At 43.0% G+C, this 16,400-nt stretch overlaps 1 long non-coding RNA gene across 1 annotated transcript; it reads left to right on the forward strand.

The window, feature by feature from the left end:
* Positions 1–255: 255 nt before the first annotated feature.
* On the forward strand, positions 256–15,911 carry LOC132654544 (uncharacterized). Its single transcript, XR_009592172.1, has 2 exons — positions 256–379; positions 15,496–15,911. It is a non-coding gene; the product is annotated as an uncharacterized LOC132654544 (long non-coding RNA).
* The last annotated feature ends 489 nt before the right edge of the window (positions 15,912–16,400 follow it).

The following is a 16,400-nucleotide window of genomic DNA, read 5'->3' on the forward strand; positions in this document are numbered from 1 at the left end:
GTCTGAGCAGAGACATCTCGGGCAGTGTTCATTGACACTTTGTCGTGTGACAACACGCACAGGGCAGAACACACATGTTCCAGGTTCAGAGCCAAGCAGGACCATGTGCTACTTGCTCAGGGGAGTGCTTCCAGGAATGTCTGTGACTCATTATGTGCTGGAGTTTGAATTAACCTTGTATTGTTGCCAAAATTTCTGTGGCAACTCACCTTCAGTCACATGACCCCAAATGAGGTCACAACTTCATAAGAGGAGCTTTGGTTTAGCTCAGAGTTCTGTTTGGCAGGGCACTTTGACATCAGGCAACTATGACTGGAAAGGACTCTGTGTGACACGAGTGAAGGTCCCGAGATGACATGAGGGAGCGAAGAGAACAGTGGTGAGTTGACATTATAGTAACTCATTCTTGTAGCGACTGATCTAGTTTCTTGAGATTCCCTCTTGTCCACCGAGATCTACTGTAGCCTGGAGAGATGTAACTCAGTCTCTTAAGAGAGACAGGAACTTGCTTGTGAGAGTGGTGTGCTGTGACCTGTCACCTGGAAAATGGCCTACCTCTGACATGGACACATTAAGCAATCAAGACTTGGCATGAACCAACCACAGTACCTTCTTCTATGAATATGGTCGTCTAGATAATTCTCAGCTGATCCACAGAGTAAACTAGATATTTCTTCCATGTAGCTGTTATCTGAGTTTCTTTGTACTTTCTCTCTAAAAGCCAGATGAGAAATACGGCTCCTTTAATGCCATCATGCTACGGATGGCATCCTTGACTGAGCCCAAACTTCTAAGCAACCCTATCAAATGTCAGGCTTGCAAGTCAAGTCATCCTGGGTTCTCCAGGCCAGCATGTTGGATATCACAAAGAGACTTATCAGATTGTTAATTGCTGGGAGGCCCAGCCCACCAGATCCCATGAGCAGTGGTCATAGGCTGTATAAGAAAGCTAGCTAAGCTCTTGCCTTCTTGCTCTTGCACTGTCTTGCTGTCTCCTTCTCTCTCCCCTTACTCTGTTGGGTGCCCCCTTCCCTCCCCCTATCATGTCTTGCTCTCTCTTTTCTCTCCATCCAATAAACCTCTTTCAGAAAGAAAGAAAGAAAGAAAGAAAGAAGGAAAGAAGGAAGGAAGGAAGGAAGGAAGCAAGGAAGGAAGGAAGGAAGGAAGGAAGGAAGGAAGGAAGGAAGGAAGGAAGGAAGGAAGGAAGGAAGGAAGGAAAGAAGCTAAACATGTGCCTGAGAGATCCAGCCAGCAAGCAGTGTTCCTCCCTTGTTTCCGCTTCAAGATTCTACTTGAGTTCTCTCCCTGACTCCCCTCAGCTATAAGCTGTAAACTAAAATCCACCCTTTTCTCCTGGAGTTGCTTTAAATCAGAATGTGTTGTACTGATAGAAAGGAAACTAGAGCACCAGCCTAAGACAGAATTTTTTTGTATGACTTCCATGTACTGGGCTCTAGAGTCTAGGGACACAGAAGGAAGCAACATAGCATTTCCATTTACCTTAGAGTCGACATTACAGATGCAATGACACCTGCTAAATGAGCAAATAGCCAAGATCATTATGGATTACTGTAATGCCATGAAGAAAAGAAACAGGATGCTCTGAGATCAGACAGGTTCAAGGTACAGATAACAGACAGGAAACCTGGATGGAACCAGATGCAAACACATGCCAAGAAAGGAAATAGCAAATTCAGAGGCCTTTGGGTTGAGATGCTCTTGCTGTGTCGTAGGGAAGAAAAAGCATCTGAGTGGAAGAGATGCAGAGAACAAGAGAGAGAGGAAGAGACAGCCTACTCAGGGCCAGGCTGAGCTTGCATTGTATTCTAAGTACTAGGGAAAGTCCTGAAAAGTTCTCAATAAGCAAATGCATCCTGGTTTTACAGCTCTGAAATATTAATCTGTGAACATAATAGAAGAGGAGGTGGCATTCAGGAAGCTATTAGAAGAGCCACAGTGAGAGCTGCTGTTGGTCACAGGGAAGATGGAGCTAGATGGATGCACTACAGGGCCTTTGTCACTGAGCCATGGCCTGATCTCTGACAGAGATGAATAAGCTCCCACTGAGGCGAAATGCATGTTTGTAACTCCTCTCCTGAGTGTAGAGGCTGTGGGGCATGGTCTAGTCCCAGTAAACAAGGAGGAAGAGAAAGGCCCAGGGCTTAGACACAGGGAAGGGAAACTGGGTGGACAGAGGTGGCAGATCACTGACCACAAGAGTCAGTTCAGCCCACAGCTGCCTTGGGCAAGCCCCTGGCCAATACCCAGGACTGAGGAAACAGTGGGGCCTGCAGCCCCAGGCATCTTCCTTCTTTTGCCCTACCAGATAGGCAGAAACTCCCCTTCAACTCCACCCTTCTTTGCCCTGGCCTCATCTTTGGTTAGCTCTTTTTGTTGTAGGAGTGAGCAGAAAAGAAAGATTGCTTTAAATGTTGCATTTCTCATGCATTTTCAGTAATACCCAATTTCCCTGAAACAGAAATGGGATAAAATTATTTGGAAGAGATTATATCACCGGCAACTGATCTAGTTATGCACTAAGAAAATCCAGCTGCTCCAATTATAAAGCTTTTAGTACTTCAAAGAAAGTTCTATAATACAAAACATCCAGTGATCTCTCCCTCCGTGTATCATATACCAGTGTCTTAGTGAGCGTTCGATTGCTGTGAAGAGACACCATGACCAAGTGAGCCTTTTGGAGGCAGGGTTTCTCTGTGTAGCCTTGTCTGTCCTGGACTCCCTTTGTAGGCCTGATTGGCCTACAACTCACAGAGATCCGCCTCCCTCCCTGAGTGTCGGGATTATAGGCATGTGTCACCATGTCCAGCTTATGGCAAGTCTTAGGAAGAAAAAGTTTAACTGGGGCTGGCTTACAGTTCGGAGTCCATTATCACCAAGAGGGGAAGCATGGTGGCATGCAAGCCGACATGTGCTAGACAGGTAACTGAGGATTCTACATCTGGATCTGCAGGCAGCAGGAATGAGCAAGCCCCTAGGCCTTCCTTGAGCTTCTGAGACCTCAGAGCCCACCCACAGTGACACACTTCCTTCAAGGCCACACCTATTCCAACAAGGCCACACCTCCTAATAGTGCCACTCCCTTTGGGTGGGTCTATGGGGGTCATTTTTATTTAAACCACCACAACCAGTAAAATTATAGGAGAAACACCCATTTGCAATTCAAAAATATCAAAAACAATAGAAAGTTCCAAGCAAGAAATTGGTTTGTCTAAATGAAAAAGGGCTCATAAAAAAAAACAGAAAACTCATTTAAAAAAAAAATCTAAGAATATAATTACAATAATTGAAGAAATATTTTTAAACACAGTCTATAAATTTGATCCTAATCTAACTTAAAAAACGGTTTTATGAACTCGTCATAATGATGTTAAAATAAATGAAAATTTTAAGCATTTGAGGATAGTAAAGAAATCTTGAAAGAGAAAAGCTGCCAGCACAAAGCTAAAACAACTTTAAAAGCATTGGTTTGAGGCAAAACAAAACAAAACAAACAAACAAACAAAAAGCCTCTTAGAAAACCTCAAAACAGATGATAGAAGATATTACAGTTTAGCTTCTGGTGATAAAGTATATGGTAAAAACAGCTGTTCCAATTATTGAGCCAATAATTTGAATTCTAAGATTGGATTAGAGAAATAGTCATGGCAGGAGTTTTTATTGTAGAATTAACTCTATAACAGAAAACTTGGATGTAAAGCCAAGTTTAACGGCTTGTACCTGTAAGCCCAGCACACAAAAGGCTGCTGCAGGGGAAATGCAGTGACTTTGACGCCAGCCAAGCCTAGAAAACAGGTTACAAGTCAGCCAAGGCTGCAGAGGGAGACCCTATCTCATAAACCCAATAAACACCATACAAAACAACAAAAACCTAGGCCCAAACCTAATGTCCACTAACAGAAAAGCATTTAAGTAATCTACAGTACATTCATTAGGCAAATATATGACATTTTAATAGAAGTTTTTATGATGTGGGGAGGAGTAATGACATGTATTCCTAGTGAAAAGGCAAGATGGAAATCACTGTGTGTGGAGCTGGAGGAAGGCATGAGAACACGCCCACAGCTATAGGAGAGCTCTGCAGGCTAACACAGAAGCAGCGAACCCAGGACAACCCACAACTACAAGCTTTGTACAGTATGAGCTGAACTTGTTAAGCAAAGGAGGGAGTCTTGTAACATATCAAAGAAAATAACAGAGGTTACTTTTGGAGACGGAATTTATTTCCTCTTTATACTCTCCGAACATTACAAATTTTCCAAAAAAAAAAAAAAAGGCATTCACAGAACTTCTTTTATTATCAGGAAAAGTAAATGCCCTTAAGAGAATTATGAATATAATCTGGAGCCGCTTTCGCTTTCACGGGGAGATCAGTTGGGCATGGGTTATATATTCTGTGTCACTGTTAATGCAGCAAATACCTACTGTGATTTATAAAGTGAGAGGGTTGCTTGGCTCGCAGTTCTGGAGATTTTGGTCTGTGGCCTGACAGCACTGCTGGGAGGCCCAGGAGAGCCAGCATATCCCACTCACCTCATCCGTAGAATCCAAGGAGAAGGGAGACAGGCCCGGACCTTCTCTGGGGACAGGCCTGTAGATGCCCACCCACCAAGTGTCACCTTCTAGGGTTTCTTTTAAGAGCACAGTCACTATCCAAGCCACAGCAATCCCACCCCCTCTCCCACAAATCTCCCGGCGACAGAAGAGACATATCCAGAATCCCTGTGAATTAGGTGGGCTGTGAGCAGAGGAGATGAATGTTTCCATCTCACAATCATTTTCTGAGATTTTGCTTTGATAAACACGGCCAAGGTGTGGATAAGATGCACGCAGCCCTCAGTCCTCACTTCAGCATAAGATTTCTCTAGTCATTTTATCTCTCTGAATCTTAATGTCGTCATGTTTATCATGCCTCAAGGAAGGAGAAGAGTTCATATCCACCTGGCATGGCACCCACGCATTTAATCCCAGTACTTAGGAGGAAGACAAAATGTCATAGAAAGTTCCAGGCCAACCAAGGCTGCACAGTGACCCTGTCTCAGAAAGGAGGAGTGTGGGGGTGGGGGGATGAAGGACGAAAGGGAGAGAATAAAAGAAGGGGGTAGGAGAGAAAAAAAAGGAGGGAGGGAGAGGAGAAGAAGAAAGAGGTAGGGAAGGAAGATAATCTAATCAAAATGCACTTGAATGTGTAGGAGTCATTTGAAAATGCAAATACTCTATACCCTAAATAAATGACAACTATTATTGCATTTATATGTCTCTCCCTGATTGGAAGCGCTGTCCTAGTCATCAGTGGAATAGGTCACATGTCCTCAAAGGGAGGACAGAGGTCACACAGACCTACAGACAGATGTTAATCCCAGCCCTTTAGGCTGCAGCCATTTGAAGTTCCGGTACCTATACCCAGTCTCTAAGGCCCTTGGGAGTGTGGCCATGTCTGGGCCCTGCTGCTGAGCTCTGTTGCTTACCAGCTCTCTTCCTTGGAATAAGCTGCTTCTTTCATGTGATCCAGAGAGACTTTTAATATGCATAAGCACTGCCCTTGAATCTCATAAGGGTACACTTTGTAAGTCACATGTTTATCTAGCTACAGCAAAAATAAATAAATAAATAAACTCTATAGGTGTCCAAAGCCTTACATGCTAAAAAGGATGTTAGTCACTTTTTCTTTGGTTAATAAATCTTAAGAGAAACATGAGTAGTTACTTAGGTAGCTGTACGTGCTTTAAGAAATTACAGGGGCTGGAGCAGTGGCTCAGCAGTGAAGAGCACTTGCCACCCTTACCGAGGACTTGGGTTCAGTTTCCAGCACCCACAAGGTGCTTATAAGTGTAGATAACTCCAGTTGCGGAGCTAACGCCATCTTCTGACTTCTCCAGGCACTAGACTGGCAAGTGGTATACGTTTATATGCAGGGAAAACACTCATACACATAAAATAAAACAATGAAAACATTTTTGTACGTTTAATTATTTGGTGGGGGGAATGTGGGGTTCTCCAGCCATGTCACATGCGTGTAGAGAGATCAACAGAACGACCTGAAGGAGCCACATGTGTCTCTTACCACATGTGTCTCAGGAACTCAGGGCATGAAACTTGGTAGCAAGTGCCTTTACTGGCTAAGCCAACTTGCCAACCCCAAACTCTTGTCTCATTTTTAAACCACGCTTTTGTATTTTATCAGGCCCAGGTAAAACAAACATGAGTAGCTCTGGGCTGAAGTAAGGCCAGAATTCCTAATGCGTGTGCCAACATTTTTCTCCTGCTGGAAAGGATAGTCCTCTTAAAGTCAATCCACAAATTGTTGAGCTTTCATAATTTAATAAAACAGAGGATATCTAAGGTTTTCGAGGAGTATGATCCTAATGAGGGTCTATGAGAAAAAATTAGGAAGTCCTGGGTCTCTGTTTCTCTAACTTAACTACGTAGCTCAGTGTAACCAAACCTGTCAAGGTTCACTCGGGCACTTGGCATAAATTCCCATAGTTCCCCTAGCTAGACTTATGGTATGGGTGTGTAGATCAGAGGTCAATTTGCACAGCTGGTTCTCTCTTTCCAGCAGTAGGTTCTAGGGCTCAAACTGGCCATCAGGCTTGGCACCAAGTGCCTTTCCCCACGGAGCCGTCTCACAGTCCTGTAGACTTATTTTATGCTCTCCCGCACAGCCCGACAATCATGAGCCGAGCTGGTGGCTGACTGGTCCAGCTCCAAACGAGCTTTCTCTAGCCGGTTTCTCACACATCAGCCAGCATTAACCGGGTCACGAAGTGGAGAGTGTACTACCAGTTTGATTCTACCTCAGACCAAGGTCTTGATCCATCACTCTACCTGACAGGAATCCTACATCGTGATCCCTACATGATATTCCTACCTAACGTTAAGCCCAAGCAGTGTACCCATTGATTCTGACCATTTTTCACCTATTCATTCATTTGATCCCTAAATTGACCTATGAAGTAATATTACTTCTTCTGTTTTATATGCAAAGACATGAGGAAATAGTAACCAGCTAGCTAATATGTCCAGTGTGCCTCAACCAGTAACTGTTACTACTGAGATTTTAACGAGACAGTGTGCTCTTAAGATCCCGATCTCAACCATTACACTGTTACATCCTCCAAAGAAGTTAATATTTACAGAGCACTTGGTGCTACCCAACTACTTGCTGACCCTGGGTTGTCACTGCTATTGTTTCTCCTGTTTAAAGGCATAAAACTGTATTTTAGGAAGGTTCAGGAACCTTCTCCTAGCAAGCCAGGTTGGTGGGTTTTAAACTCAAATCGTGTAATCCCAAAGCACACAGGTTTTGTAGGTGTTATTTTGGTTTGGTTTGGTTGTTTATTGGTTGGTTGGTTGTAGTCAGGTTATCATGTAACTCGAGCTGCTATAACTTGCTATGCAGTTGAGGATGACCTTGGACTTTTGATTTTCCTGACTCTACCTCCCAAGGGCTGGGAATTATAAATATGTGCCAGTAGATCCAATTTATGAGGCATGAGAGAACCACACCAGGCCTTTGTGAGTATGGGGTGAGCACTGGACATCCCAGCCCAACAAAATACAAGCTCTCAATTAGATAGCTTTGGCTTTATCACAGGCTTCCCTAGAAGGAGGGCCCATGGGTAGTGAGGAAGACCTTGGACATCTCTATGGGGCAGATGGTGACATGGGCCACCAAGGAAATTCATCTACGCTCAATGAAGAGGTCAACTGTTTTGAGTAACATGACAATTTAAGGAAGTTAAAGGGAAGATTGCTGGCTGCGCTTCACATTGGGAAATGCACTTGCATTTTTAGTTTTTGTGGTTTGAAACGAAATCTCAGAGTGAATCATTACCAGTGTACCCTGATCCGAAGCATGCCTCCTGATCCAGCAAGGATGACTGACTTCTCAAGAATCTATGAGCTACTCGAAGCTTGTAAACTCAAAAGCCACCTAACTCTGGGGTCTGTGTCTTTCTAATCCAACGTGACCCTGAGTCTCAGCGAATACTCAGTTGTGAAAGATGTATGAAAGTGCCAGTTCGGAAGAGTTCTTCCTGTGATAACTCAGATCCTTTACAATGAAGAGGTTTCGTCGGTCCTCATGGATTCAGGTGAAAGTTAGGAAGGCGATAGTATGCACTTGAGGTGGCCAGCAAATCCACTACCCATATACAAAGATTCACATCTAATGTTCGGTCAGCGAATCACTGAGGGTCAAAACACAGAAAAGCTCTGCCTTCTCCCCCTCTTCTGGTACACATGAGCCATCTGCCATGATGCCAACAGTAAGACTTTGTGGTAGAGTCAGTGATACATTCCCACAGAACATCTTAGCTTATCATTGTTTCAGATTCATTTTCTAGTCTTTTTTGTCTGCTGTGGGACTCTGTTTTACAATATTCGCTGTGTTTGCCAATATTCTTTGGTTATAGGGAAGAGCCTCCCTTGAGTAGGTTAAAATATAAACCCAGAGTCAATACAAAAGGAGCTTCAGCTCATGGGGAAAGATAGCGGTCCACATAGGGTCATTATCTGGGAAGGATTATTTTTCTTTCAAACAAAACCAGTTTTATGGGGGGAATTTTTTTTTTTTTTTTTAGTTGAAAGTTGGAAGGATTAGGATATGCAAGATGGTGCACAAAGACATTATCCCTTCTGCAAAGATCCATATCAAAGAGAAAAATGAGCAGCCAGTTGGAAACGGCAGTAAGAGAAAGAAGGTAAATAAACACAGACTGCTAATACGTAGGCAGACTCCTGACTCTGGACCTTTTCTGTCACCCCATTTCTTACCTTTCTAGTCTCCTTCTGCACTACCTGAACCAGGGAGAAGCCTAAATCCCACTGGCTTCTCCGGAAGTGCTCTGAGACTTTTAATTATCTGAGGCCTTTTGACACCAAATGTAGACCTAAAACCCAGAAATAGGTGAGTGCTCTAGAGGGCAGGTCTAGATGGGGGACACATTGAAGGGACCTTGGCTTCTAACCATACCTGAGCAATTCCAGTCCCAGATGCTGCTGGTTACCGTGCAGACATGGCCAAGTCCAAGAATGACACCACATACAGCCAGTCCCGCAAATGGCATAGAAATGGCCACAAAGATACGAATCTCTTAAGGGGGTGGACCCCAAGTTCCTGAGGAACATGCACTTTGCCAAGAAGCACAAAAGGAAAGGCCTGAAGAAGATGCAGGCAAACAAGGCAAAGGCAGTGAGTATGCAAGGCCTTCCTTACCCTTGAGAAGCCTACGGCCGCTAAGCCCGGGATGCCAAAGGGCCCCAGCTGCAAACTCGGCCGTCTGGCTTTCATCACTCACCCCTAGCTTGGGAAGCGGATTAGAAGCTACCTGGCCAAGGGCGTAGGCTCTGCCAACCAAAGCTCAAAGTTCAAACCAAGGTAGATGTCACAGCTCCAGCTAAGGCCAAGGCTTCAGCCCCAGCCCAGGCTCCCAAAGGTGCCCAGGTCCCTGTGGAGGCCCCATAGGAAAGGCTCCTGCTAATGTGAAGACAGACACCCAGCCACCTACATACACATTATTTACAGATGACCAGTGTCCTATGCTGTTTTTACAAATAAAACTGAGGCAAGAGCTATGAAAAAAAAAAAAACAAAAAAAAAAAAAACAAAAAAAACCAAAACAAAACAAAAAAGAGCAAAATGAGTGTGACGCTGAGCCCTGAAGTCATTATTTTAGTGTCAACACTTTCTAAGTGATTATAGGAAAGGCGTTCTGCTTTCAGGGATCTCACATTTACCTCCATGGGAGATGAGGAAACCATATTAGCATATCTACCAGAGAGCAACTGTGAGGCCAACGAGTGTGTTCTTACATGAATACAACAAAATAATCAAATGCTCATACTATAAATACAGTCACTGGTTTGGAATACACTGTCATTTTAAACTTTGTATGTCTAGATACCTAGTCACTTCCTAACAGATACACCAAAATTCTAGCGTGTATAATTCTGTGGCAGCGACACTAACATATGCAACGGTAATTTAGCCTTTGAAGTAATAAGCAGCCCATAAATATGTGTTGACTAAATGATGGATGATTCATCAATTGATTAATGAGGGCATTTTAAAAATCAAATATACTGTTACTAAATAAAATCACAAGCTGTTACTCAGTGACCCTTTCCCAAGCTGAATTAATGACCATACTCTACAATAATCTTGCATTAGGCATATGTGAAATAAGCGATAAATTTTTTAAATTAATCACTCTACTCACTATGGGGTTGGAGGCAATAAATAGAAGCAGGAAAGACAATAATCACATCAGTGGGATCTCTGCTGTGATGGGAAAGGATGTATGCCTCGAGCTCCTTGTTTTCCATAGCAGGTGGCACCTTCTAAAATAATATGTAACTGATTTCTACACTGTGTTTGTTATTCCCTTTCAGTCCCTCACTCTAGTAGATAAGTATTGCAAAGCTACAGATTTTTCATCGAGCCATACCATCGCTTGAATAGCTGACTCATAGTTACTCAATAAATACTCGTTAAATTCACGAGCATGTTTATTAATTAATAGCTTATACTCCCTGATGTACAAGCCCACTGCTATCCAGTGCTCATATGTCCCATACCTACCCTAGGGATTATTTAAGATCAATGGTTCCAAAAGTTCATTCAGTAACTAATACTTTTTATGAGTCCTTTTCTGGTCTTAAGGTGTTTTTTGTTTGTTTGTTTGTTTGCTTGTTTGTTTGCTTTGTTTTGTTGTTGTTGTTTGTTTGTCCTTTTGGCTTTTCCAGACAGGGTTTCTCTAAATAGCCTTGGCTGTCCTGGAACTCACTCTGTAGACAGAGCTGATCTTGAACTCACAGAGATGTGTCTGCCTCTCCCAATGCTGGGATTAAAGGCCTGAGCCACCACCACCTGGATTGTTCTTCTATTTCATAAAATGGTAGTGGCAGTGGATGGTAATTAGGGGTGTGTGTGTGTGTGTCTGTGTGTCTGAGTGTTCCTCACCTTAAATGGGATTTTTATTTTTATGTGGACTGGATAATCTGACAATCAAAGAACCACTGATTTGGGCTGAAGAGATGGCTCAGAAGTATAGCACTGGCAGCTCTTCAGCCCAGAGGACCAGGGCTCACATCCCAGACCTGCATGGCAGCTCACAACTGTCTGCAGCTCCAGTGCCAGAGGGCCTGACACCTTCTTCTGTCCTCCATGTCTGTCCCAGCACCTGCATGGCGGCTCACAACTGTCTGCAGCTCCAGTGCCAGAGGGCCTGACACCTTCTTCTGTCCTCCCTGGGCGCCAGCGTACACATGATGCACAAGTACATATTTGGGCAAAGCACACACACACCTACAATAACAATTAACCTTTTTCTTTAAAGAACCATTTATTTGGTTCAAGTTAAGGAAACTCGGGAACAGAAACTACCGTGCTCTTAACTTTTCACTTGGAAAGTGAGATTTAAATTCAGCTTTTCTAACCCTGAGTCCAGGTTTGATTTTCTGTTGTCTGGAGTCTTTGGGGGTTTTTGATCTGGTCTTTTCTGTTATCTGGGGTCTGTTGTCTGGGGTTTGGTTTTGGGTTTTGGTACTCAGAATTGAATTCAGGACGTAGCCTGCTGTCTGTCTATCAGTGAGCTGCAAAGTCTGCCCACAGTCCACACAGACACAAGAGATTCCTTCCACAAACAAGAAAAAGAAGGAGGAAGAGCAGGAGGAAGAGCAGCAGGAGGTGAACAATGGACATCATGAAAACTTTAAAGAATAGAATAGGTATAGGAAGGGATACACATACATACACAGTGACTTGGTCAGCTCAGGCTGTCATAACAAAACACCATAGTCTAGATGACTTAGAAAAGAAAAGAAAAGAAAAGAAAAGAAAAGAAAAGAAAAGAAAAGAAAAGAAAAGAAAAGAAAAGAAAAGAAAAGAAAAGAAAAGAAAAGAAGTTGACTCCTCCCAGTTCTGGAGGCTGTGAAGTTGAGCATCAAGGAGCTAAGACTTTGGTTTCTGATGGGGCTTCTCTCTGTGGTGTGCAGACAGCCACACTCTCTTGGTGTGTCCTACATGGGCTGTTCTTAGAGCGATTTCCCTCTCTGTCTTCCTGTCTTATAGAGATGCCAATCATTTGAATCTCCTGTGACTTGAGTTGCCTTCAGGGCCTTCCCAAAGCCCTGTCTCTAAGCACAGTTACAGACAGGGATTAGAGCTTCAACAAACGGATTTTAGGAGGACTCAGTGCAGTACAAACTTTTGTCTATAGTCCTCTGAAGTAATGTTTTCAGTCACACCGAACGTGACTCATTCAAAGAGCTCATTCTAGTTAAAGCCACTCAACCAAGAAGCCAGTTGCCCACCCCTGAAGCTGTGGCTTTGCATCCCCACAGGGTGCTGAAAAGCATATTCCTACCGCGAATGAAGTACAGAGCAGAAAACACTTCCGATCTCTCTAGCTCAAAACTTCTGCAGTGTTGAAATTTTTTTTGACATTGCTGTTTTTAGGACATACACCATGACTCATTCTTGTTGTGAAAGATGGGATCCATCTCTGATTTTTTGGATGAGCAGAGAAATTCTAACAGAAGGTGTAAAACAACATTCAGACAGTACATGAAGAACTAAAATGTTATGATTCTTGGCTTGGCTGTGAGCTCTGAGGCCTGATTCTAACCTGGATTATTATGGGTTTGTAACTTTGTGAGCTCTTTGTGAGGGATGTGGCTTAAGTCAATTCTTGAACAGCATCCTCAATACTTCTTATCAGCTTCTTTTTTAAATTTTTAAAAAAATTTTTTTCTTCTTATCAGCTTCTTAAGAAAAACATTCAAAGAAGCAAGTTTGAGTCTATGAGTTATTAGAAGTGCCTAATAGGTCAGGTCATTCGAAACACAGTCCTTGGTAACTCTTGGGTAGAAAAGGAAACTAGATTAGGAAAGAAAATAAAAAACATTCTTTCACTATTTTTCTCTCACAAACTGCAAGATCTCCTAATAAGTCTATAGATACAGTAAGTCCACCAGACCAAAATTGGAGTTATAGTTCATCCATAAATATTTAACAACCAACCCTGTTTATTAATTCTAAGCTCTGTTTTACTGTGAACTGATATATGACCAGTTTATATATGTATATGTTATTTTAGCTTAATACACATATTAGTAAAATCCATTGAACATAAGACAATAAAACAAGTTAGTTGCAGTTGATGCCCCATTATTTAGTGAAATGAACCACACTACTAAGAACGTTAAACAAAAGCCAGGAGTGATGGTTCATGCCTTTAACCCCAGCACTCAGGAAGTAAAGGCAGGTGGATTACAGTGAGTTAGAGGCCAGCCTGGTCTACAAAGTGAGTCTAGGACAGCCAAGGCTACACAGAGAAACCCTGTCTCGAAAAACAAAACAAAACAAAAGAATGTTAAACAAATGGGTGTTAAGAGATGTGCACCCACACACTCACACACACTCTCACACACACATACAAAAATCCCCTGCTAACAATTTAAAACAGATGTATAAATGGCCCAAGAGAGCCCCACATCCATTTTTACCTATATAAGAAAGTATGTAAGATTGTTAGGTTGTGAAAATTTCTTGCTAAGGATACTAACTTTGTAAAGACATTAGAAGCTCCCCTGTTGCTGTCAGCTATCATTGGAAAAGAGAAAGAGCACGCTGTTCTTTCTTTTCTTTTCCTTTTGTTGTTCTTAGTCCTTACTAATGTTCAACTGAGCACCCTTACCAGGAACAATCTTACCACCCTTTTGGCAGTTGACTTGGATCGTCCCCTGAGGGTGATGTCTCAGAGAAAAGTCACCGATCCCCACTAAAGCGCCTCCAATTTAGAGAAAGAGTTCATCAATCAGCAGGAAAGACTTACAGTTGTGTTCATTTCCATCCTCTTTGCCAGGCTGAACGCTACAATAATTTCTGAGCACCTTCTCACTGGTGGGCCACTTGATGGATATGACTGGCGTCCTCAGACCAGGAGAAAAGTCTGAGACAGAGACAAAGGTGATGGCTATGTAAAGATAGAGGGAGTAATTGAAGCGATGCTTCTATAGGATAGGGTGCTCCCAAGGACTGCTAGTAACCTGGGGACATGAAGTGAAGGGGAGGGGAGGGGGGAAGAATCCTCACCTGGTGCTTTCGGAAAAGGAATCAACCCACCTGGCAGTTCTGCTTTCAACTTCTGCCCTCTGGAGCTGTGAGAATCGTTCGGGCTTTGTGTGTGTTAATGCTGTACATAAATATAGTAAGAAGTCATCATCACTAAACTAAAATATGTCTTGGTAGATAATTGGGTTCCCACAACTCACCTAAAAGTCACGTAAGTGTCGTAGGTGGTTTTTCCTCCTTTTCCCAGACTCCCGGAATATTGACTCATGATACTCATTAAATATTATACAAATACCTAGGCTCTTCTCTTACTAGATCATAACTTAAAATAATCCATTTATTCTAATCTAAATTCTGCTACATGCCTGGTTACCTGAGCTCAGGAACCATGCCTCTGTTCTTTTCATATCTTGACAGCCAAATCCAATGCACCTGGCTTTATCCCAGAATCCTGTCTGCCTGCCGGATGTCCTGCCTTCTATTTTCTGCCTCAGCTATAGACTATATATTTTTTTTTAATCGACAGATGTTGCATCCATACACTACACAAGAGATTCCTTTCCACGAGTAATTGTGGTAGATCATCTGTGATCCCAGATGTGGGGGTAAAGGCAGGGAATCTCCGGCAAGCTGTGTACCAGCCTAGCCGAAATGGTGAGTTCTGGCTTCAGTGAGACCCTGCACATAAGGCAGAGGTTGATCGAGGAAGACAAACCACGTAGACCTCAGGTCTCTACATGTATTCATGTGCTGTGTACCCACACACGTGTGAGCATCTAAACACGACAGTGCATAAACAAATCGCTTGCCACAAACGTGCTCCCCATCAGTGTCTGCTGTCATAGTGGTCACCAATAGTGAAAAGGGACCATCAAGAAGACCCCCTCTATAACACCTGTATCAGACGGTGGGAAAGAAACCTGTCCTACAGGAGGTATTAAAACCCACTGCTTCCTTTTACTTGTACCCTCATTTATTTGCTTGACATTGCCTCGTCTGAGGATCACAGCTGAAACATATTAGGTTATCTGCGTATGCTCTGAAAGACAACTCAGTCCATCACAAGAAAAACAAAATGGAAGAGAATACAAAGCCGACAGCATACCTGACTCCTCAAACAGGCCTGGTAAAGTGTTCTCTGTAGCACTCAACTAAATGGGCTTTGGGGATTCTTTTTTAATACATTTTTAAATTGGAGCATAAAATAGTTTCTACACAACTTTTCATACATCTTTTGATTAGGTTAACCTCGTTTCCTTCCCCCTTTTCCCTCTGCAAATTTCATTTCTTTACAACTAGATAACAACTCCATCATATATGTCACACATTTTTTTTTTAATCCATTCATCCGTTGATAAATGTTGTGGATATAAACATGTTTTTTGTTTTAATCCCAGGTGTGGGATGCGGGACTGATTCAGATGGTCCACAGCAGCAGACTATTTGCGTCCTGCGGGCTCTGAGAGGAGCCCTTTGCCAGCTGCAGATAGTTTAAATCTGAGGACTCTGGAGAGAGAATGAATGCCAGAGGCCAGAGAGTGTGGAACTGGGAGAAAGAACAAGGCTGCTGCTGCTTCCCTGCTGTGGCTCCTGGTTGCTGTTGTGAGACAGGAAGTTGAAGATCTCCTGAACTGGCTCCAAGGAACCTGACAACCCTAACCAGCAGGAAGCTGCAAAGAAAGAACTGTGCCCCCTCTGCCACTAACGCTTTTCTCTCCTACCTGGTGTTGGGGTGTTGGAAGGGATTGGGGTGGAGTAGGGAGAAAAAGATAAAAGAAATGTAAATAAAAGAGTTTTTAAAAGCTAACTCCAACAGATGACTATGTAGGCTGATTCCACTCTCTATTTTGACTAAAGGAACAACAAGTGTGGAAGAGAAAGTATCTCCATAACCTCCTTTGACTGTATGTCCAGGTGTGGTACAGCTGGATCTTTTGGAGGACATGTTCCTAGGTTTTGGAGGAACCTCTACACTGATTTCCCTCTTGGCTGCACCAGTTCACATTCTCCCAAGAGTGGAGATTTCTTCCTGTCATTGGTGGACCTGCTCTTACCTGACTGAAAAGTGAGAGGAGGTCCTGCTTTTTCTTACTGAGATGCTGAGCAGCTTGTTTGCCCTGCGTAGGCTTTTGTGGGGTCTCTGCTTGTTTACAGTACAGTAGGCACCACACCTCTAAACTCCATTCTGCTAGCTCTCTCAAAACCAAGCAAACAAAAGGAACAGGAATTAAAAAAAAACAAAAACAAAAACAAAAACAAAACGACGGATTTGAATGGTTGTGGCTGTCTCTGCTGCTCTTGT

The sequence above is a fragment of the Meriones unguiculatus genome, chromosome 6 (assembly GCF_030254825.1).
Source record: "Meriones unguiculatus strain TT.TT164.6M chromosome 6, Bangor_MerUng_6.1, whole genome shotgun sequence".
In the NCBI taxonomy this organism is placed as follows: domain Eukaryota; kingdom Metazoa; phylum Chordata; class Mammalia; order Rodentia; family Muridae; genus Meriones; species Meriones unguiculatus.